The sequence below is a fragment of the Lepisosteus platostomus genome, chromosome 2 (assembly GCF_059453375.1).
Source record: "Lepisosteus platostomus isolate fLepPlt1 chromosome 2, fLepPlt1.hap1, whole genome shotgun sequence".
Lineage (NCBI taxonomy): Eukaryota > Metazoa > Chordata > Actinopteri > Semionotiformes > Lepisosteidae > Lepisosteus > Lepisosteus platostomus.
In genome coordinates, this window is record NC_142612.1 from 58,147,404 (window position 1) to 58,172,315 (window position 24,912).

General features: G+C 35.4%; 1 long non-coding RNA gene across 1 annotated transcript; it reads right to left on the reverse strand.

Annotated features, from left to right (window-relative positions):
- Window positions 1-567: 567 nt before the first annotated feature.
- Window positions 568-24,787, reverse strand: LOC148676599 (uncharacterized). The gene is made up of 3 exons (XR_015927794.1): window positions 24,603-24,787; window positions 6,204-6,299; window positions 568-928 (listed from the first exon to the last, which is right to left on the reverse strand). It is a non-coding gene; the product is annotated as an uncharacterized LOC148676599 (long non-coding RNA).
- Window positions 24,788-24,912: the final 125 nt, after the last annotated feature.

Here is a 24,912-nt window from a genome sequence, read left to right on the forward strand (position 1 = left end):
AGAAATACGGCAGTAGATAAAAGCACACTAAGAAAAATGTGCCAGGTTAGAAAAAAATGGCTGCTCTTTGTGTCTATTGTCTATTGTTTTAGCCGGGAAATGCAAGCTGATATCCTGAAAATAGTTTTCATCCGAAAAAGCTCCAGTCAAATACATATCAAACATCAGACATGTAGTTTCATTATAAACAGTGCTTTGTCTATGCAAAATCATATAAAATCAATGTTTGTAACATTGAGGAGGAATGATGACAGCCAAAGAAGCCTTCATCTCTGCTCCTCTTTGTTATCCTCCATGATGTTACTTCCTGAAAGTTTATAAAAAATCCCAGCAAGACCTTTTCTACCTCACAGTCTGTTGCCACGCTCCTCTACATCATCTCCCCCTTTGCAGCTGGGCCATAGTTCACTCTTCTGCCTGCCAGCAGTCCTGACTTCCTTGTCCAATGGCCAGGTGGTGGAACCTCAGCCAGAAGGATTAAGCTAAAGCTCTTTATGTTTTCAATAAACATATTGGAATGCATATTCTTATCCGGTGTTGTTATTCTTCATGACATATAATACAATGTTTGACAGAACAAACTTTTTGGATTTTTTATAAGAGATAAGATATAAGATCACTTTATTCGCCATATACAATTTCTTGCATTAGGAATTTGTCTTTTCACGTACCCCAGCTTGCTCTCTATGAGACACACAGGCACACAGACAGGGAGAGAAGCTTGGGGTCAGATCGCAGGGTCAGCCATTTATACAGCACCCCTGGAGCAGTTGCGGTTAAGGGCCTTGCTCAGGGGCCCAACGGTGTAGGTTCCTCTGCCGGCCACGGGATTTGAACGGGTAACCTTCCAGTTCTGCCACAGATGCAGATCCTTAGCCACAGTGCCACCGCTCCACCCCTTGGAAGCAACTTAGCCACCTTAAGCAACCTTGAAAATACATGACATCAAGAAATTAAATAGGATTTATTGTATATACACATTAATGGATAGTAAGTGCACATATACAGTATGTGTTATCTATCATTAAAATAATATATATATATAATATATATATACAAGAAGAACAGTGTGACAGTTAGCATTGCTGCAGAACTGAGGACCTGGGTTCAATTCCAGACCTGGGGTGCTATTTATGTGAAGTTTGCACGTTCTCCCTGTGTTTGAGTAGGTTTCCCGCAGGTACTTTGGTTTCCTCCCACAGTTTAAAGACAGGTTAATCGGCTTCTGGGAAAATTGGCCCTAAGTGTGAGTGTGTGCGTGTCTGTATTTGTGTCTGTGTGTGCCCTGTGATGGACTGGTGATCCATCTAAGGTGAACCCTGCCTTGCACCCATTGTTTGCTGGCACAAGATCCAGCTCCCCATGTGATCCTATATTGGATTTTAGAGGTTAGAAAAAGGATTGATGGATAATGCAGCACTATCCTATTTTCAGTGACAAAAAATACAGCTCATAACTGCTCTGTTACTGAGCCTGGCATGTAGGGGTAAGAAAATGAACAGATAATAATGATAAACAAGGCTGACTGAAATACAACCTTGACAGGTTTTTCACTACAATAAAAATGAAGCAAATGCTTGCACACAGAGCTGGCCTTCGTTATTGTTCTTTGACAGGAATGATAATCATGAAAGGACTGTTCTGCTTCATTTTTGCTGTGTGAAAATGGTTTTCTTTCATGTGCTTTTCACTATTCTACTTTAGCATCAACGGTTACAGTTGATAAACACGCTGTTGCTATGCATTTTGACATTTCTTTCAACTATGTGGAGTTATTAATGGATTGTCTCAGGCAATAACATTCGAATTGTTATGTGTGATTCCAAAAACTAGTTTAAGCTGAGGCGTACTGTCAAATGTCTGATGGGAAGACGGACTTATTATCTCTAATTAAAAAAGTTTGGTCACGGCAGCCTCGTTACAGGAGGAAATCAACATTTGCAACAGCCACACAGTTCAGCAGTTTGGCATGATACTCAGAGCAAACAAACATCCTAGACATTGAGCACAATACTGTACTTTAAAATAACAAGGACGCAGGTTAGACCATTAATTCTGTCAGTTACAGTATATTATTATACTGCATTCAGCTACCAGTATTTAAACAGAAATCGCAGAACAACCATTAGCTTTGAATATTTTGCATTGGCTGTTTATCCTTTCATTTGTGAGAAAATTTCTAAACATGTATTTTGAACTATTGGCACTATTCCATATGTTGATTCTATAATGCATTTCCACTAACAAATATTATACCGTTTTGTGGTTTATGCTCTCATACCATGTCCTGTGCCTGTACTTTTTACACTTGACACTAGTGCTACATATTTCTGGGGGTAAAAATATAATTAAAGGTTTTTGGCTGTGTCACCCTTCATTAGTATTCATTTATTTTCATGTGTGTTCAATAAATAAGAAAATATACTATGACCATGGTCAACATCACAACAGAAATTAACTGAAAAAGACCAAAAACAATCTTACAAATACATTTAGCAATTGTTTGATAAAGATTATCTCAGATTAGGCTCTTACCTCAGGGTGTCCATGGAATCCTGGGCATTTTTTCATATGGACTTCCTTCTATTGCAATATCTTGCAATTGCGACTTAAAATCTCAGAATTACGACTTCATATCTCACAATTGTAACTTTATATCTCACAATCGCGATTTATAATATCATAATTGCGACTTCGTTTCTCGTATTTACAGCTTTATATCTTGCAATTGCAACTTCATATCTCACAATTTTGACGTCACTGGCGCCAGCAATGAATGTAGCTAGGCCAGGTTGCTCATCTGGCAAAAGAAGCCCATCGTTGTGTTATACCTTCTTGTGTCTCCTTTTGGAATGCTGTGTTTAGGAATATAATTTGAAAATTAGTTTGGGCAATTGCTGATAGATACTGTCTTACAAGATGACTTATGTGTATTTTGTAATAATGAGAAGGAATCTTTGTTACATTTGTTTGTTAATTGCACATAGTATATACAAAATTGTTTTGGATAGATCTGCAAAATGTTATTGCTAAACATTTAAAGGTAAATGTCAAATTTAAAGATTTTGATATTCTATATTTTGTTTGATCTGATTCGGATATAGGATATGTTTTTATTATTAATCTGTTAATTATTTTGCTTCATCCACAAAAGTAAATGGTCTAATACTTCTCCCTCTATTAATGCTTTTAAAGTAGAATTCCTTTTTTTATTTTAATTCTATTAGAAATTTAAAGGATCAAAAGGCAAGACATACAATGAAAATATGTAACAAGTATAATTTTCAGCTTTTATAATTGAGAATTCCTCTGGATGTGAAGTGTCTATTTCTGTGTCTTTTTTTCATATTCTGTCTCCTTTTTGTATTTCTGGTGTTTAAATAAAAACTTTTTTTTAAATCCCACCGTCCACTATTCCTTCCGGGTACTATGGAAGCCTCCCTGACGGAAATGGGTAATTAATTTGATTTTTATCAGGGCACTGTACAAGACAAGTCTTCAGGCCTATAGATCCTGCATGATTTATGAATATAGTGTAACGGAACGGCCGACATATACTGTAGGTTGTACGATCTGGTTGCAGTGTGGTGACGGCACCGCCCTCCACTGCGCATAACAGGGATGTTGACCGCTGGGGCTAAAAAAGGTCTTCTACAGCTCAGCTGGCATGGTTTGAGCCCATGCTGTGAGGGACGAACTAGGGTGGGAACGGCGAGGGCACAAGCCCTAGAACCCGAATCCGTTACAATAACAAAAGGACAGATAATGAGATGTGGGTTATTTCGAAGTCGCAAATGTGAGATAAAAAGCCGTAATTCTGAGATAAAAAAGACCCAATTGCGAGATATGAAGTTGTAATTCTGAGATTTTAAGTCGCAATTGTGAGATATAAACTCGTAATTCTGAGATACAATGTCGCAATTGCGAGATATAAACTCGTAATTCTGAGCTTCAGTGTCGCAATTGCGAGATGTCATAGCACTTTTTTTTTTACTCCCTGGCGGAAATAGGCTTCCATATCCTTCTGCTGTGTCCCTTTTCCCAAATTGCTATTTCTGTCCTTTTTGATGATTTGCATCTAGTCTTAAATACTTTTTTAAAAAATCTGGGAGTTGGAGAAATGACCGTGCAGATAAGTGAACTAAGTTTGTAACCTTAATGGAAAATGTAAAATATTACCATTAGGTGAACATCACTAGGTTCAACAGAGATAGCTGTTCATTTTGTAGAAAGAGCGAGGTCTTCATATCAGTCAACAAAAGTAAAGGTAATGGGTAAGGGACACCTTGTTCCTGACACCTATCAGATTGATCCAAGCACATTGATCCTTTGGCGCATCTAGTGAATCATATCTAACTGGACTATATTGTAAGAAAGTGTCAATCTGATTTAAACCAGTAAAGCTGAAGAAAATATTCCAGTGAAAATTAAATAGTAATATAAGCACACTTTGACTCAAAGATTCAAAATATGTGAATTTAAGCTAGAAATTTCTAAAAGGATCTCTAGGGTGAAGGAACAGACTGCTGCCTGTCTGCTTGTCTGTTATAGAGGATTGAGAGTCCAGCTGAGGTTTTAAATGTGTGTTACCCTACAAAAACCTAGTCCTAATATAACAGAGAAATAATAAATAGAAGAATGTAAAATATCTTATTTTGGTATTTTTTATTCATTTTTTATGAATACTTGGTTTAAATTAATCTAGTTCAAATATATTTTCCATTTTAAATGAGGATTTCGGCAATACTGGTGACTAGTTCTGGGACTGTACTGTATCTTTTATACTGAAAGGGATGGTGTGTGATGTAGGAGCAACAGAAACCGAGCATTCTTACAGACCTTAGAAGAGGTCGGTATATGTGTCAAGTTTCAGTCTTGAGCACTTGTTCACCTTGTGAGGCAGAATTACAATTATTCTCTAAAAAAAACAAAGCATTGGAATGTGATGAAGGTGTATTTCCTATATGATACAATAATAGCAAGTTATACGATCTGTACAATACTTTTCCTAAGTATAAAAACAGAGGTGAAGAGTAAAGCCATTTAACTGAAGGACAAAAGCGTGTGTGAAAGAAAAGACTCAACCAATCTCAAGAGATTGTCTATTTTTGCATCACTTCTGAAAGTTTGGCTTTCCATTACTGCCTTCTAAAACTTGATATTTAAATGTATTTCTTTTTATGTCTTCCTTTTGCATAGAGTGAATGAATTGAATGGTCTAGTGATCTTTTTGCCTTATATAACAACTTTTATTTTTAATACACATGACATAAGGAGGTTGGCAAAGTGGTACAGTGGTTGGCATCACAGAGGCCCTGGGTTCAATTTCTGGTGTGCTGCCTGCATGGAGTTTCTATGTTCTCCCTGTGTTTGGCTTTCTTTCAAGTGCTCTGGTTTCCTCTTGCAGTTCAAAGACATACTGGTAGTTTAATTGGCTTCTAGAAAAATTGTCCCTGCTGTGAGTGTGAGCATATCTGTGTGTTTGTATGTTTCCTATGAGTCCTGTCTAGGATGTATCCCTTCTTGAGCCCATTGCTTGATGGGATAGCTCCCTGAATTTGATGAGATTAACAAATAGATGGATGGGTGACATAAGAACAGTGGAAAACATCGAACTTCCTCTACCTTCCTGTGAAACATTCTCAAATCACCTCTATTAATATACCAGGATCTTGAGCAAGCTGAATATAAATAGATGGCATTTTAAATATGCACTCTCAAAACATAACAGGATTGTCCCATTTACCCACAACACTTCTGTACCTACAGCTTAAAAGTAGCTTTCTACATGGGCCTGTACATAAGCCCTTGTATGATACACAAGGCAACATAGTTATGGGAAAGCTCTGGAGACTCTATAAAACACATCCATTCAACGTCTGATATTAATTACATTCTACAGTGTATAGTGCTTTTAGTGTCAAAGGATTTTTTGTATAAAATACTTTTTACAGTATATAGGAGGTTACCCTCTTCACTGACCACTGAAGTGTAGCACTGACCTGCATTAGGCATGGCTGCCACTGTAAACCAGCCAGTCCTTCCACACAGGCGCATGCTGTAAATGCATGCTCAGAACTGTTAACGTAAACGAGTTCCAAAAATATAACTTGAGTGATTAAATGTCTTGATTTAAGCCAGAATACACATTTGCAAAACATTTCATTTTCTTAATTTACAAAAGAAATCAGCTATTATTTCACCTCTTAAGGCAGTTTTCACCCTGTTTCCCTCTTGTGTTCTCTCATTGTAAGGTGCTGCCTGCTGTGTCATTCTGCGCACCTCCTCCAGGTTGTTTTCTAAAAGAAATACATGACCAGAACTTTGTGACTACTCTTAAATCCTGTCAGAGGACTAGTACATAAGGTTCTGTACTTCCGTCTTGGCCCAAAATCAATATGACCCCCACTGTGTTCTTTTCAAGGCATCAGGGTCATGTCATGTGATGTGACCAGTGCATTAGCTGGTGTTTTTATTGCTTGACTAACAAATATGACCACATTGCACTCACAGTCCTTCTATGAGCCACGGATTTGGTAAATAACTAGCTTAGCATAAACTGTATTATGTTGGTTTGGGGAAAAACTAATGCTAATTGTGCACTTTCTTTAAAATAAGGACATTGTTTTTTTTGTGTGGATTAAGCCCAGTTGAAAAGGATCAGTGGAGAAGAATTTGTTGCATCTGCATTTTTGCTTAAGTATCCCCCGTTCTCAGGGAAAGAGGTGTGAAATGTAGAAAAAAAGCTGCCGCATCAGCGTTAAAAAAATCTAGTTTACATTTTAGATCATGCATGGCTTCGCATTTCAATTAGTGTGGGACAGCCTTCATTAGCGCTGATTAACATTCCATTTCACTGCACAACTGACCCAAGTGGAAATTCAAGCTTGAAGGTCTTCACTGTAAACATGCAGCTTCTGTAACTGAAAAAGTCAGCTCTCTTCCCATAACATATAGAGAATGTCTTTTTGAAAAGTCACATTTATATGAAACTGCACACATAATTATTTAAAAGCTGCATAAGGCAGTTGTTTGTAACCTCTACGTCTCTACAGCCTTTTTGGTTTTAAAATCTGCTTAGAGCGTTGTGTTCACAATGATTCTGATTGATTTGATCAGAAACGGCCACTTTATTTTTTATTGAATTTTGTAAGTAGTTTTCTGCGCTTCATTGTTTTTGTTAAATACACCTTTTTCTCACAGTTCTCACAAGAAAAAAAGCACTTTGTGCCCTCAGAAAATAAAATGTCACAGTTTATTTTGGCTGAAAATATAGAAAAGGAAGCTGAATTAAATATTTTTATTTAACATACTTTTTACTGTTTAAAAAGGTGCATTGCGAAGTAGTTTAAAAGCCGTTGTTTCCACAACATTAAATTTTAACCTCTTGAATGCTATTATCAGTACATTACATTTTTAGTTTTTTAGTATTGTATTTATAGAATTTAATCAGACCTTTTCTAATTAAGCTGATTACATGTTTAATAAAATTGTGGGGATGGTTACCTTATATATTATCTTTGGTAGCTTTTAAATACCACATTAAGCTGTTTTAACATCTAGCTTGCATTTTTCTACTAACATACAGAACTGTACTCTCACTGACAAAATATTGAACACTTAATGGATACACTAAGTGTAATACTAAAATCAGTGGATGGAATTCAAAAAGTACTTTTTCTAATGAAAAAAATGGAAACAAGTTTTCAAAAAAATTCAAAAAAAAATCATTTTCTATATTTTCTATATTTTTCTATAAGGATTCTATCCTTGGAAAAAATCCACTTATTTGTAATCAATACGTATTACGCATAGCATTGATCTGTGTCTCTGAATTGCAATTGCCACTAATTTTAGCTTTAATCATTTAAATACAGGGATCCAAACATTAGTCTTGTTTTATCACTTTTCCAATATCTCTTTATAATTCTGACATTTTATTATTAGAGTAGCATGATTATTTTTAAAGTAAAACATCTCACTCAGAATGTGATTGATTGTAAGGGCATATATCAGGACTAACACATTATATAGAATCTGATAAATTGCAGTAAAACAAATCTGATAAAATACAATGTGAAGCTTTTTGATAAGGCAAACATTTATTTGTGCATGTGACTTGCCCATGATAGTCGTAGTTGACCAGTCTTCTTTAAATATTCATGGCATGCATATCAGTAAAGTGAACATCGGAGACCATAGATAATGAATTCTTTTAAATATGTTAAATTTGGCCAAAGGATGTTTTTGTCCTATGAATAATAATTACTTTGTTGTTTATGTCATTCTTTTCTATCTTCTTCAGTATATAGTTTATAGGGGACACAATGTTTAGTTAAAACTAGTTCTTGACTAGCAGACATCTAATAAAGTTTGTATAGGTTTTAAATGTTTTAATTAGTTGCCTTCTCAATAATCATCGCAATGATTAACTGTATTAACTTGATGTTCATAAAAAGTAGGAGTACAGGATATACTGTATTTTTAATATTACTGTATGTGCTCAGGAGTTTTAAACCAGTTCTGAATATGTTTAAACTAAGATTAACAGACAGACTTATTATAGAATTATTTTGGCAGAAAGTTTTTTTTTATATATGTATCAGTAATCTTGTTCAAAACTCTAGAAATTTAGAAGGATTAGAGTCCTAAAAGAAATGTACAAACTTTTTAAGGCATTTTTACTTTTGAAAAATTACCTGAAAGGGGAAGGATACTTCATCAACATGTACTGTACTGAATAAATATATTTGAAAATTTACAGGATATTAGAGATTGTAGGTCCTGGTGTTAGTGGGAGAAAAGTCTAGTTCATATTTTATTATAAGGGAACATTGTTAAGTGAAAAGGATTTTATCTTGCACTTTTGTGAAGTAATTTTCTCAATAGCTTTTGTGTTGCAGGAATCACAGAAGAACTAGGAATGTTATCAGTCTCAGCCACCTGTCAGAAAGACAAGAGCCTGAATTTAACAGATTTTCTGTCTGGTTTTGTGAATAATGAATTATCAGATTAATACAATTCCTCTGAACCTGTGGAAGATAAATTTCACAAATATGTAAAATAAATAATTTTGTATTTAGCCATTATATTTTGTTGTCACGGTTTTAAAAAAAATGTCTGTATTGATTAGTTGCCCCTTATCTTTAAAAGAGCCTTCCTATGACCAGTATCATTGAAATTGATTGATAGATAATAATAATAATAATTAATAATTGCTTACACTTATATAGCACTTTTCTGGACACTCCACTCAAAGCGCTTTACAGGTAATGGGGACTCCCCTCCACCACCACCAATGTGCAGCATCCACCTGGATGATGCGACGGCAGCCATAGTGCGCCAGAACGCTCACCACACATCAGCTATCAGTGGGGAGGAGAGCAGAGTAATGTAGCCAATTCATAGAGGGGGATTATTAGGAGGCCATGATTAGTAAGGGCCAATTGGAAATTTGGCCAGGACACCGGGGTTACACCCCTACTCTTTTCGAGAAGCGCCCTGGGATTTTTAATGACCACAGAGAGTCAGGACCTCGGTTTTACGTCTCATCCGAAGGACGGCGCCTGTTTACAGTATAGTGTCCCCGTCACTATACTGGGGCATTAGGACCCACATGGACCGCAGGGTGAGCGCCCCCCGCTGGCCCCACTAACACCTCTTCCAGCAGCAACCTTAGTTTTTCCCAGGAGGTCTCCCATCCAGGTACTGACCAGGCTCACACCTGCTTAGCTTCAGTGGGTTGCCAGTTGTGAGTTGCAGGGTGATATGGCTGCCCCTTAGAACTAGATAGAACTTTAGATAGAATTTAGATAGAATAAAGATAGAACTTTATTGATCCCGAAGGGAAATTGAGGAAGAGAATGTACAGTATCTCAGATGCAATACCTAATAATACATGGTAGAATCAGACTCATATGTGAAAAGATCCTAAATTGTAAAAACTCGCATTTGAAGATCTATGAGACAAAGATTTTACTTTATTCTTTTGTATTTTCTGGAATATTATCTTTACCCTATCTTGTTTGCATTGCTTAAATTGTTGCTTTCCTATAATATAATAATGTAATTTATATAATTAACCCCAAGGGAATGGTAACCAGCTACCGTGACAATTTAGGAGGCAGGAATTTCCCCTGAAATATTTTCAGTCAGTCCCATCTACTGTAACTAACATTGTCTTTTAAGAAGACATCACAGAAAATAACATTATTGTACGGACTCAATCTAGATTTAACTGAAAGCTTCCTTGTTCGTAGTTGTGGAAATATTTTTTTCTTATTTTTAATCTGTGACTTTTGTCATTTATATTTACACTATATTCAGATGGAGTGTTCCTTGTAGTCTGTGAGATAAGCATTAACACACAACACACAGAGTTCTAATCTGCAGAGTATTAGTTATTGTATGGAAGCAGATTAGTGTTCTTTTACAAAGTTTTGTGTAGTAGGATTGTCTATTTTAAGAATTCAGTATGTAAAACTGAATCCTTTGTTTTGGGCTCTGGAACTCACTCTTGTGTATTTTGTGTAATTATTTAACTTTTAAAAACAGTACTCAAGTTAGAGCCAGGACTGACTAAACCTTATGTGTAATACTACCTTTTCCTAATGTAACAATACTAATAACTGTGCGCAACATGCTATTTAGAAAAATGAAATAAATACTTATTTTATTCCATTTGTTCTTCAAAATTCCATAAATTCACCAACCATGAACTACTGTTCACATAAGAATACACTTTTAGCTTAAGAGATAAAGAACTGTTGCCATCTAAGATGTCTCTCTCCTTCAGTAAATATTAGTATGCAGATAAGTCTACCAACTGCTGGCACTGACAGTCTCTGGAGTTCAAAGTAGTTCAGCAAGATGTACTATGAAAGGAACATGATATTAATGTACACATCAAAGGCAACTGCAGCTGTGCCATGACAGTTTAATTAATGAGACTGTAAAAACAGGACTGAATCTAATTGTATATTTTCCTTACGTTACAAATAAGAAAAAAAGTATTTTATTTACTAGTGTCTGACAGACAGTGGCTAGCAAGAGAGTTCAGTTATTTGCTTAACAAATATGCTTAGTACAGTTCTCAAAATCTGGGCCTGGGCGGTTCAGTCAACCAAGATCTCTAATTCTTACTTCTGACATTGAGTGTGTCAGTAACTGTTTGGCATTTCTCAAGTTCAAGAAAACCAAGTAAAATGAAAAAATAAAAGTAAAATACAGAAAATGTATAAGGCTTGTGACATTACCTCATATTCACAAATATTAGATGGAATTAAAAAAGCTTTACACTTCGGATGTGATAATTTTTAAGAACGGGTTTCTACCAGACATTGTCATACAGTAAGTACCATGTGTTATGGATTGCTCATCAAGCCAGGCACTTCTTGTTATTTTGTCTACTATTATTTTGAGCTGTAAACAGCACAAGATAGAAGCTGCACTCTATTTGGTTAATAAACCAGCTGCCAGTTCAGTGACATTAATTTGCACTTGTGGACCCAATTTGTACATACTGTATGTGTGCTTAAATGGGTTGAGTTTGGGCAATACAACCCACTACATAATGCAGTGAGAATCTTATGAACAATAAGATTACTCCTCAGCAAAAGAGGAATTTCTGCACAAGCCATGCCACCGCCAAAACAATGTAATTCCCCTACACAAGCCTTAACAAGTCCACTTGATATGTACCATAGATAAAAATAATGTTATTACTGCATTTCTGTGTGAGCATGTTCACAAAAGGAAAAGTACAATATATAAATATTTTAGATATTTATTAAATGTTTTTGTTGAATGTGAACCCTGGTGAAAATCAAGAAAGAAAAGCACAGAAAAGAGCCAGATCAAGAAATCAAAGCCTTCATGCCATCGGTATGATTGAGGCTGGATTAAATCTGTGAGCTCACGTTTGCCAGTCACTTCCAATCTAACAAAGTGTGGTGCAGTTCATCAATGATAGACTATGATCTGGGAGACCAAGAGTCAAAACAACTTACCATTTTGACAGGGAGGTCCTAATGGTCTCAGCAGATGATTCTAGTCAATACAGAACTCCACTAGTAGTGATTGATAGAAATCTAACAGCAGAGTGCTATACTGATCATGTCCTGGGGCCTTGATCACTTGCTGCCCTTCCTTCCTCCTCATTCCAGCAGGACTTTGCCTGTCCTCATGTGACAGCTGTCTTGATAAATGTGAATGTGAGAGTGTCACTGACCTTTGCGTTTGATGAAAGTTGGCATCTAGGGCTCAAAGAACAGTGAATGGAGATACAGTACATGCTTGTCCAATCTCTATGAAACAAATGGGAAAGCATCCCAGAATAACATATGCAATCTTGCACACAGATGTACAGCTTGCCTTGCCTCCAGCAGTGGCCACATACATTATTAGCCTGTGACTTTCACATTAGATGAACCTCATTGATTAGAATTGTTAATTAGCACAATTAATATATCTATGTCATGTCCAACCAATTAAATCCTGTGCCCCTGCTGCAAAAAGGATTTTATTATTTTACTGATAATAACTTGAGCTGATTTGTAGCCTTTACTTAACTGGTTCCATTCTTCACCCCTCTGCTCTTCTTAATACCATCTTCCACGGTCTCCTCTATTGTTATTGTTGTATTGTTGTAATTATAATTGTGTCCTGTCTTGTGAAATTTTCTTATTTATTGTTGTAGTCTTCTTATTTATTGTTATTGTCATCCTGTAAAGCGCTTTGAGAAGCCACCTTTAAAGGCGCTATATAAAATAAAGTTTATAATTATTATTATTTGTTGCAGTTATGAGTGCTTTCTTTTTATGCTTACTGTACATGCATTAGACAGGAGACAACTGGGTCTTATTATAATCACTGCTCTTTACCAATATACAGGGGACTGCAGAATTGCAATATGTAGTTCTGCACTGATGTACTGAGTCTTGGGTCCACTGATTTATGACATGATCTTTGAGGCACCTTATTTTGGTATAGGGTGCTGTTCTGGAGAAAACCACTCACAATTCACAAAAACAATTGTTATTATTCAATTCTTGGTTAAATGGGCATAAGTACTGGTTAATGTACATGTTTGTTGATTTACTGGGACATGGATTGACTAATGTGCATCTCTACTGGTTTGCTGGTAAACACACGAACATCCTGTTTAAATTTTAGACTGTGTTGGCTGTTAACTGCAAAGTTGGTTGGTCTAGTCAAAACCTTGATTGTGACCACAATGCATGAAATTCACTACCTGTACAACAGTTTAATCAGATCTGGTCCCATGGTTAATTGGAAATGCCATGGTCAGATTTCAATCTGTGATGGCTTGTGTAACGGGAGGTTCATGGCATACCACTGCATGTGTTCAGTGTCAGTGGTCATTGGTAATGACTTGACATAGAGAACCCCTACACTATTGATTTTCTGACATAAATATTGGTTTGTTTTTGCAGTACATACATTTTTGGTCTAAAGTTTTTTTTCTCACTTTTGGGGACAGGTGTAATTGTATTTCACTTATATATCACTTATATTTTATATTACATATAATTGACAGTGTTATGTTTATATCATGTTAATGTCTGCCATGGTGTTGAACGGTGTACAGTATATACGGCATACGGTAGGTTAATCAGGGACGTTTTGTGGATGACAGCATAAACTGTCAGATATTTTGAGAAACAAAGCAGAAACTGATCCTTTGGGAATGTGAGCACAACACGTCAATCACAAATGTATCAGCTCAGAAACATAATCTGCCTATGAGCACTTTGCAATATGTAAAGAGATTACTTTGTACCTTCATACAATTTCATTTAAACCTAACCGAATACAATTTGCTGAAGAACATAACAATTCTATCGATTGCTGTCCCTTTGGACTAATACCTAGGTGATAACCCATCTATTAAGGTGAAATTACTGGAACCAGATGTTGGAGGCTTTATATTATCTTTCATACCATTTTATTTTAACATCACTGGAATGTATCTCAGAATACAGTTTAAAGTCAAACTAAAAATTCAGTAGATCAAAAAACACAACAGCCAATATTCTTCTTCTACATCCTCTTAAACATAAATCACATTTTATCCTTTCAGGAATTTATTTTTAAATCATTTAAGGAAAGCGTGCCAAATATAAAAGTTCATATTAGGTTAATTGGACAGAACAATAGAATTACCATGGAATTTAATTACAGTAAATTGTTGGGAATAAATATATGGCTTTGCATTCAGTGTAAACAGAAGGAGATCAAAGGACTGGAAAAATTTGTCTAATTGACTTATTAAATAATCCTTCACATCATAAAGATACTGTCAAATGACAGAATACTAATTTACAAAGATAAATGACACTTGGGTATGTTCACATTGTCACCACAAAAACTGCATGCATCAGTGTTAAAAAAATTACAGATGACAGCTTTTCCCAAGCTGGTTCAAAACTAAATATTTATCCATCCTTCCTCTTTTATGCTAGTGTGGTGTGGACAAGAACCTATGAAGTTTAAATACACAAAGACAAGCCATGAAAGATGTTTAACAGTGACTGACATTCAGATTCATTCACAACATCTGTGTTAGTTTTTTATACTGACTTTTTTAGTAAGTGAAAGCAAAGGAAGCATATTTATGATGTTATAGTTTTATGGAATAAATTTATTGCAAAACTATCCATTAATTTGAAATATTGATATTATTTCTGATACGTTTCACACGTATTTATTTTTTTCTACTTTTCATTAAGTCCACATCCTATTGTCTTCAATATTTATTATATTGTTGGCATATAATCAATATTCTTGAAAAGCAAAAAAAAATATTTTGCTTTGATGTCTATTTTATAAATATTTCAACACCTATTAAATTTTTTATCACATAAAAGCAGAATACACATTAGCCAGTCAATAATGTTTAAATTGGGAAGTAAGCTATTTAGACGTACAATATATTTAGAATTTTACAATAGTTTTGCTGATAAGAATAGATTTTATATGGTACATTATCAGCTCACATACAGAAAATGCAGACTTACTGGAGAGCCCAAATTGTTTAAAAAATATTTCTAGTTATTTTTAAGTGTATCTTTGTTAATTAATTTTGTCATGGCAAATCAGAATCCTGAAAAAGACTCTACTACACAATACACAAAATGCTATAGTCAAAATCTTCAAACAAAGCTATGTCTAAAACCTAGATGCAGCAGTAATTTTTAAATAAAAATGCCTCCGAAGGTATCTAATAATATTGGGCCAAAGAGAGGATACAACCGCAGCCTCCTGCCTACCTTTGAAGGTAGTGAAAGCAATATCTTACATGTGCTGAAAAATAATGTGAGACAAATTCATCACACTGTAGTTCACATAGTCTGCATTAATAAAATATGACTTCGATATTGCTTTAACCTTTAAGAAGAAGATAATCGACTAGTTATCTTTCTAGATGTCACATTAGAACAGCGTTATGATGGATTTTCACAATTAATGGAATTTTAAAAGTTGTTTAGCTGCACAATCATATGCCGTCTACCAGTGTTCTACAGTGGAAAAAGCCTGAATGCTCCTGATCCTTAATTAAAAAGAATACACATATTATTTTAAAAGCACTTTACTGCTTTATTGCATGTAAAAATTCTACAAAATGGATAACTAATCCTAATAAACTACATATTTTTCCTTTAATGAAGTCAAAGAGACAGCAATGAATTTTATGGCCACCATTACTACTAATTGAATTTCTCTTTTCCTGTAAGTTGGCATTTAGCTAACAGACAAGAGTGGCAATGCTGTGTGTGAAGTTCTTGAAGCTAGCAATTTCACTAGTTTGTAACTTTTTTCTAAATTTCTAAAGTATTCTAAATGATCCATCACAGAGCAGATGAAGAAATATAAAATAGTCCAAAGCAGAGTTACTATGTATTATAGTGTAGGCAAGGGTTCTTAAAAAAATATTGAACCACATCTGACAACTACCATATTTGTGCTCAAAATGTGACAAGGGCATAAGGGAGAGTAGCATATTGCTGCAAAGGAAATACTAAACATAACAGACTGGCAAATCCTTTTGCCATTTCTAAAATAATTCCCCTTCCTTTTTTAATTTTTCTCTGAGATTTGTCGGAAGCACGTTATCATCATCTTCTATACAACTTCAGCTATATAATACCAAGATGCTGATTAAAAATATTAAAGTAACTTTTTACAATTTTGTCTCCAGTAGTTTATTACAGCTCGAGAATTCAATTGTTATCCCAACCAGTTGATATAAATTTAATTCCTAAGAGTTATGTACTTGTTTTGAGTATCTAATGTAGAAGTTATAACCAAGTTCATTTACAAAACGGTAAATGAGTTTAGAGGCATAGGTAGAATATAACAATAATCATGGCACAGCCACAGTTGCAAAGATGTGCAATGGTGTTTTATTACGAGTGAAAAAGTGAAAACCACAAACTAACCAGGAAAAAAGAAAACAACACAAACCTATAGTACAATAATATATACATTAATTACTATACAAAAAATAGATTGTTGTAGACAGATCCTATTCTACCCCCACAATCCACTTTCTCCTATCTCCCCCTCCTCTCTTGAAGAGCTCCTTTCTAGGTTAAACTTCTTCCCCTAAAATATTCCACTATAAAGCACAAAAAATAATTTGACAAAATAATAATCAATTGCATAGCGTCATAGTTCTCTGCTGCGTCTGTTGTGGCTCTTAGCTCGGAGTTGCTGGTTACTTATAAGAACCCTCTGTCGACAATCAGTACCCCTCATACATACTGAAGCAGCTGCTGAAGTATTTCAAATTAAGAATCAGAGAACACATTAGCAGGTGTCTGCAAGAAAGAACGGCATTTCTTCATAATACAGTAATGTTACTGTACATCACTGAAATGGGACTCGTGACACGATCTAAGAATGTAAGAGAACCAACTTGCCGGGCAATAGACAGCCAAGATGGGGAACCTGCAAGCAGTGCATAGGGAATAGCCTAGACGTGCGTGTTACTAAGGCCAGAGGGAGCAGGGAATGTGCACTCTGGAGACAAGTAGCAGGCTGTTTTCTGCCAGGCGAGCTGCTAACCACGCAAGCAGATGGACATGGTGCTGTGGCTAGGCTAGGGAACCAGGAAGCTTAGTCTGCAAGTCTAAGAGTCGTAGTGTAGTATCAGCCCAAGTCCATCGTCGAGAAAACACTGGGTGGTACGTGGGTGTAGAATCTGAGAAATGAATTGAAGAGATGAGCAAGGGTCAGAGCTGAGGAACGCACTAAACCGAGGCGTGATCCGGAAGATGACATAATGGAGGTAATGAGCAAGCAAGCAGAGGCCCGTGTACTGAACAAAGTGTAACTAGGGAAATTTAGAATCAAAGCTTGATAGGTTCAGTTTCGAAACTCAATGACAGAGCCCCAAGTTCTGACAGGTCCGATTATTTATGTTCAAGATTACCTGAGATGCACGTGGTCATAAACCGACTCCAGGTGCCCTGAGTCTCCAGTTGATTTTTTTCTGCAGTTTGCCCCACAGAGCACCAGTTGGTAAGAGCTTGACAGAACATACAACAAAGATTGTTATAATTCATGTAACCCCCTGTCACGATTTTTAGATCTTGAGGTAGGCCTTTGTCATACTGTACATGCACATTTCATGATTTGCAGATTTATTTGTTTGTTGTGTAATGACAATGAGTATCTTGAAACAATACGCTCTGACTTAACTGACTGTATGGAAAAACTGCAGACATTAATTATTTAAAAAGTCAGCTACAAGAAAAATGAAGATAGATGTTTGCTTTTTCCTCAAGCTTTCTTGTTTTATTATTCCAGATTGCGTAAGAACAACTGTGCTGAAAAACTTTTATTTAATTATAGCTCTTTAAAAATATTTTTCAGTTCAAAGTTGCAACACTGCAACATGTAGTTAAAAAGTGATATGACTTAAATGATGAATTACATTAAATATGCTCTAACAAGATGCATTTCAATTTCCTTTGTTGAGGCATATCTGTAGTGTTTTAATTCATTTATATAGAGACGGACATACTAAATGCTTTCGTAAGTTGAAAATGTTTTACATTCAATTTCAATATTTGCAAAGTGCAGCAAAAAGGAAAGCTTTGTTAATTTTTAACAGCACCTCAGTATCTTGTATTATGTATCCTAAACAGTAGCAATATCACCTTGTGGGATATCAATATTAAAGTAGAAATATTGTTGTGCTGTGATTTATTGACTCCTTATCCTGTTTAAACCCACAACATCACCTTGATGCTCCTTCTAAACACATTGCATATGAAAAAGGTCTACTGCCAAAGAAATTGAGAAACTTTGGATGATTGGTTCCAAATTGATCTGAACATCCTACAGGATTTTGTGTCAATACCTGATAAATAGCAAGGCTAAAATTAATATACATATTTTTGGGTTGGGTATATACAGTACTTTCTGTGAATCCAAATATTGTTGTGCAATGACCAGAATTTGTAATGCACTGAAATGTTTTTTTCCCCTTGACTCACATAACATACTGTATGCAACAAGAGGTACAAATATTTTATTATGTTTATTAATAATGTTTATTAAATATTAATCGTGTTTATTATGTATTACCCACAGTACCTGCAAACAATTATTTTCATTAGTCAGTAATTGAAGGCTTTTAGGTATAAAGGAAGTAAATGTTCTCTTTATACAGGGGATCTGGTCCGATCTCCTAGATGGTAGAAGAGTACAGTATATTCTAAAATGAGCAGATGAGAGGCATCATCTAAGTTTTTATGTGCAAGATTAATAATATGCCCCCTCCACTAAACATTTTATTGAGTCCAATAATGCCACCAGTCCTGATCGCTTCATTAAACTAATTTTTGTTCTGCAAATAATCTTCCCCAGCTTTGAATCCAAAATACATTTGCTCAAGTTCTGTAAATCTGGAGCTTCTGTAAAGCTCAATATTCAAATCCTTCAACTGAGTCAAGGGCATTCACCTTCTTGTTCTGAAGCCACTCCAGTGCTGTTTCTCCAAGTCTGAGGTCTTTTCCTGACTTAAGCAGGTTCTTTTCAAGGAGTTGCCTGTATTCATTGTTTCCTCTATCCTGATGAGTGCAATAGTCCCTACTGCTGAAAAGCATTCCCATAAGATGATGCTGCCATCGCCATGCTTCACAGTAGGGATTTTGTTAGACAGGGGATCAGCTGTGGTTGGTTTGTGCCAGGCATAGCGCTTTGCATTCAGGCCAAAGAGTTTGATTTTTGATTAATCAGACCAGAGAATCTTTTGCCACATGGTCTCAGGTCTGCCTTCATGCCTTCTGCAACATACCTTTTTGCAATCTCCTGGTGTGCTGTTAACTTTGTGATCTGTGATCCACACTTTAACATTTCAAACATCAGTGCGAAGCAGCTGGAATAAGACTCAGCAACTCCAAATGTAAGACCATGGATCTCTTTTAAAAAGAACAGTGGATTGCTCTCTTTGGTTAAGGAGGTAGCAGATACCCTTTGTGGAGGAGTACCTTTACACAATACAGCAAGATGGTAGTGCAGTCATCATCAGTCTCTGAAATGATTTACCATATGAGTGTTGCTTTGTCAGGTACATTTTGGATAACGGTGTCTTGCATCTGCCATACATATATCAAATTTGTGTTACTGACTTGAATGCGAATAAGTTCACATTGCTGTACACGTACAGTAGGGCAGAATGACCATTGACGTTTCAACCACTGACCCTTTCTAAAAGCTCTTGATTTGAAAAGCCTAAAGTTGAGCCTAAAATTGTATTTATCATTATAAAATGAGAAAATTATCACAAATAAACAGACATGTATTCGTTTTTGTGTAGTGACAAATTTTCTATTTATATTAGAGTATGTTCATCATTTCTTTAATTCCATTTCAGGATCTTCCAATTTTCCTAGCATTTCCAATAACCTTTCCCTTTCAGTTTCTGTTTGTTCCCAATCTGTGAATTACACTTTCCCTCAATCTGCTGGAACTATTTGATCTTTTAACCGATTTATTTTATCTCTGTGACCTTGCTCTGTCTTTGCTGTAGCTGTATCACTCAAGAGAAAAAAAAACGAGAAAAAATTCATTTCGACTTTATCTCTCTGCCGAGCACACTCTGAACTTTAATTACTTCACTTTACTGGCTCGGCTTCCTACATAAGAGTGATTAATTTATTCTAGAGGAAGAGATTCCTCTGAAGCAGTACCGGCCAAATCTATTTGAGTTTTAAAAATCTTATTTGAAAACATACTGCTCGAGAAGGCATTTCTTAATTATTTTATATATTAACTAGATAGCTGGAATTGGCCTTCTTAATTAGACAAATCCATCCAAAAGCGACATCTAACATTATCATTTAAATAAAGACTGCAGAAATGTATTTTTTAATATGAAAAAAAATCAATCCTTTTGATATGTACTTGAACTTGACTGCAAGAAACCCATTTAAAACCCCTTTTATTACAAGCAACTTTAAATTAAGTTGTACATTGCTGGACTATGAACTCAAAGTATTCAAAGAATACCAATGTTTCTAAATTCCGAAAGACAGCACATTGCATGGATTACAGGGTAAGCTTTGAATACTGATGATCTCCTTGATGACCTCAGACTGTGCATTGGAAAAAAAATACTCAATTGGAGATTATCAACTGCCTTTCTTAAGAAAATGCATATCAGACGACCGTTAATCTTTCTTTTTTCTTTCAGTGAATGGTAACTATCTGATAGAGGCCACTTCGATTCCTCTTACCTTGTAAAAACCACTGATGAAATGCACTACAGGTGAAGACACTATGGATAAAGATGGCAGATCTGATGTTTTGCTGTATACTAAGAGTTTCTAATAACCCAACCACATTTCACCATTCAACATTCTGCAACAGCAGTCCAGATATAATATCTGTTTTATTATTTTATCACACACTTAAAAAACAAGAACATCATCTTGCACAACAAAAAAGGAATAGTGTTAGACTACTGAACAAATGAAGCATTCTGTCAGTTTACAGAAGAATCTTCTTACTAAAGCATATTAAAGCCTTTTCAATTTCTATGACTATTAACAGCACCAAAGGTATTGGGAAGTAGCTCTGATTTGTCAGAATGGAGCACATAGTGTCACAATTATTTTTGCTCCTGTTTCCCTGGGAAATAAATAGTAATACAAAGACTGTATTAAAATGATAAAGTCTCAACAAGTGGAGAAAAGCCTCCCTATTATACAGTATTTAAAATCCAATCATTGTAAATTCAAAATTGAGAAAGTAATGAATATGAATACTACTTGCTTTGTACCCTGCCTACATTGCATAATTGATCATGGCAACCTCTGCAATAACAGTATTGTGCAGTATCACAGGTAGAGACATTAGAGGAGCTCCTCTATAATATGGACATCATTCCATATTGCAACTGAAGATTGCAACCTTCAGTGATCAGATTTCCTCTCATTAATGAAAATAACTTGATTAATTTAATCAATGATATGTTGCCCTCCAGTACTGCAGAGTATTTTATCCCGATAGTAATATCACAATAATTATTATATTATTGTAATGGGTAGGTTGTTTGTGTTTGGTCAAGGGAAAAGAAATAGCTTAAATGTTAATTGCTTTTTTTCTGCAAATGACCTGTAGGTAATGGAAATTCCTACACAAACAGCTCACTTAAAATAATTCCAGCACTTGTTTAAGTTGAACTAGTAGATGTTTGGCCCCGTGCATTTGCAACTGAAAATTAGAGCCAGCATTTGTCATTTGTCATTAGTAATTTGTTTTGCTGCAAACATTTTATTTTTCTGTTGTAGTACTAACACACGTCAGGTGGGGAACTTAACCTGCTAAACAGAGACACAACCTTGACCCTCTTCCACTTGCAATATGAGATCTCCATTTGCTGATGTGCTGGAGAGCAGGTGGGTGGGGTTGGTAAAACTCTTCCATTCACAACCTATCCTCCCCGACGGTTTTTAACCCTCCCCACGATGATGTAATACTCGTACCTCCTCGAGCACCGGCCCCTCCACCGAACATACCCATGGTGCAGAAGAGCTGGAACTTTTCACATAAGAAAATTCTGTTAGTCTTAGGGCTCTGTGACCGGTGACACTATTTTTTCTTTTTGCAGTTTAATGGGTAGTATGTTACAATGAAATGCAGAGGATGAAAGGGAACTATCTTATCAAAATCCCTATTTTAATTCAGAACTCAACTTAAACTTTACCTGCTACAGGCAACAGTAGAACTGCACAGCAGAAAATAAATTATAATAAATGCTCTCTACTTTAGCTTCCTTGTCTGGCATAAAAGCAATATTGAAATTTTCTAGTGAAATCCAGTGGGGACACAGCAATCAACCTACCTGGGCTCACATTAATCTCCTAAAAGTTTATAGCTGTGATTTTTTAATAATAAATTAGTTGTCAGAAAGAGTCTTGTGAGTTGAACACGGCATTAATATTGTCTCTCCAGAGATAAGAATGAACATTTCAGTAATAGAGAGAGGCAGAATGTAAAATACAGACATTAAAGCTGACAGTAATGAATAAAAAAAACTGTATGCACCACATCTCAGTGCTTTCTAATTCATTTTGACATCCAAGAATCAACTAGACCAGAAACAAAATCAGAAAAAGAAGTAATGCAAAAAAACAAATTTTATTTCCCCCTTAAGATTTTACCATTACGCACATTAACCTCTATATCTCCCAAATACATCATATAAAAACTAATAAGACATGTTCATTAGAAAAGATTAGTTGTTTTTTATACCAGTCTATTTTAAAAATGTGTTTAAAGGTGCTAAACATTATGGTATCTCTGAATATAGTTTTTGTAGCATCAGACACTGATGGTGTCAGGTGTTAGTCCGATCTTGACAATGTACAGGATGAAAGATGAATTGTGAAGAATGTCAGAGGAAGAAGTTAAAAGTATACTAAAAGGGCATTTTTTTGAGAGAGAGACTCAGAGCTCATTTCAATAAACTCTGTTTTCCGAGGCTTTTGTAAAATACATCTTTCTTCAATGTATCTTTTGTGTATATATTCCTATATAATGTTTAGTTCTAAAGGGAAATGTAGATATTTTCTCGTTGCACTATAACTGGATAAAAAAAAACATTTCATTTATTTAAAGGGAATGAGCAGTTGAGTAGCCAATTAGTTCTAAAACAGCAGGTTTGACATGGGAAAATGCAGCTGTCTATAAATCTACTGAGAAAACTATACACATAAAACTGATCAAAATAAATGCATAACCATCTGCCTGTGCTTGTTATTCTGCATAATGCTGAGCATAAAGTGTAGTTATGTTTTTCATCAAATGTAACAAGAAGTACAAGATCAAAACCAGCCCATGCGGTAGTACTTCCCAGGCCCACTCCAGACACAAATTCAAGAACCTCAGCACTTAGAAACTCTAGATAAGCATCTGGACAGAAGGCAGAGACAGAGCATCACATAGTGAATAAATGTCCCACGTTCACCCACTCTATTTAGAATCACACCGCAAAGTTGAAATAAAGTCTCTATAGATGCTTCTTGTTCTTTATTTTGGACTTGGAGTTTTCCAAAAGCTATTCTGTTATCTTTGACATAAGGCCGCTGTAAAATACAGCCCAGATAATCATGCACTGCTACACTATATTCTATATTCCTTATTATCCATGTGGTAAACTTCTGTTAGATTTGGCCTAGTATATCTATTCTTACACTTATCATGTAACAAAAATAGCAAACTTTTGCATTTCTGAGGTGGTTGTACAGTACATACTAGAATGTTTATCTCAACATTGTAGGCATCATGGTTTATTGTGTGATGGTTTTTCAGTACAGAATGATGTACAAAAAACATTATCTGAACAGGTTTGTGTACAATAAGGAAAACATTTTTGTACCATTCATGACATTTAACTAAGACTGAAATGTCCCACATATTATTCAGTTCTTCTACTTACAGCATCTGTTAAAAATATTCAATTGAAAATATTAAACTCACTTTTTGGGGCTTACGTCTTCTGTTTATGTTCTTCTTTGGCCTGTGTTCCATGGAGTAAAACACTAGAGAAGAAAACCTCTGCTAAAAGTAAATGGAAGACTGCAAATGGCATTATTGTGTTGAAAACATTATTTGTCTCTTATTTGCATGCCGTTGTGTGGGTGGAAATGACATGCATCACAGAAAGGTGAAAAAACAGCTATACTGTATGCAACCGATGCTTAAAAAAGAAAGGCACACAAATCACACTAATCTGTTCCTTATGAAAAGGAGCCTTTCAATCTCACCCCAAGGTCAAGGCAACCGTGATTGTGATGAAAAGCAAAAAGTTTAAATGTTTCATTATGCAGATGCACTGTACTTGTATTTTCATCTCTACGTTTCTAAGAAATGAATGCAAAAGCACAGACTCGCTGGATATGTCGTGCCACAAAGCATAAAGCACAAGAAAAGGCAACTAACATGCAAGCTCACCATAATTTCTTTTCCAGGCAGATACCGCAGTTTAGCACAATACTGACATGCTCACACAACATCTGTTACAATAGAATGAGAAGCCTTTTTCCGGGCTTTAAGTAGATTTTTACCTTAAATGTCTAGAAAGTGCATGAAGGATTTGGTCTTTCTGGGGCTCATCAAATGAAGCAGGGCTGCGAAGTTTTGCTGTGAGGTAAAGCTTCAGTAATAGTTTTTGAGTGAGAGTAGATAAAAGCTATTATAAATTTATCAATTATAAAATAAAGTATAAAAGTGAATACCGAATGAATGAAAGTAAAACTGTACTGTAAATATTAACACAGTTTACTGTACATAACGTTATGCATGTTTTGCTTTAGAGGTCATGAAGTAGTACTCAAGATAATGTCATGCAATGGATATATTCTTAGTGTTAGAATT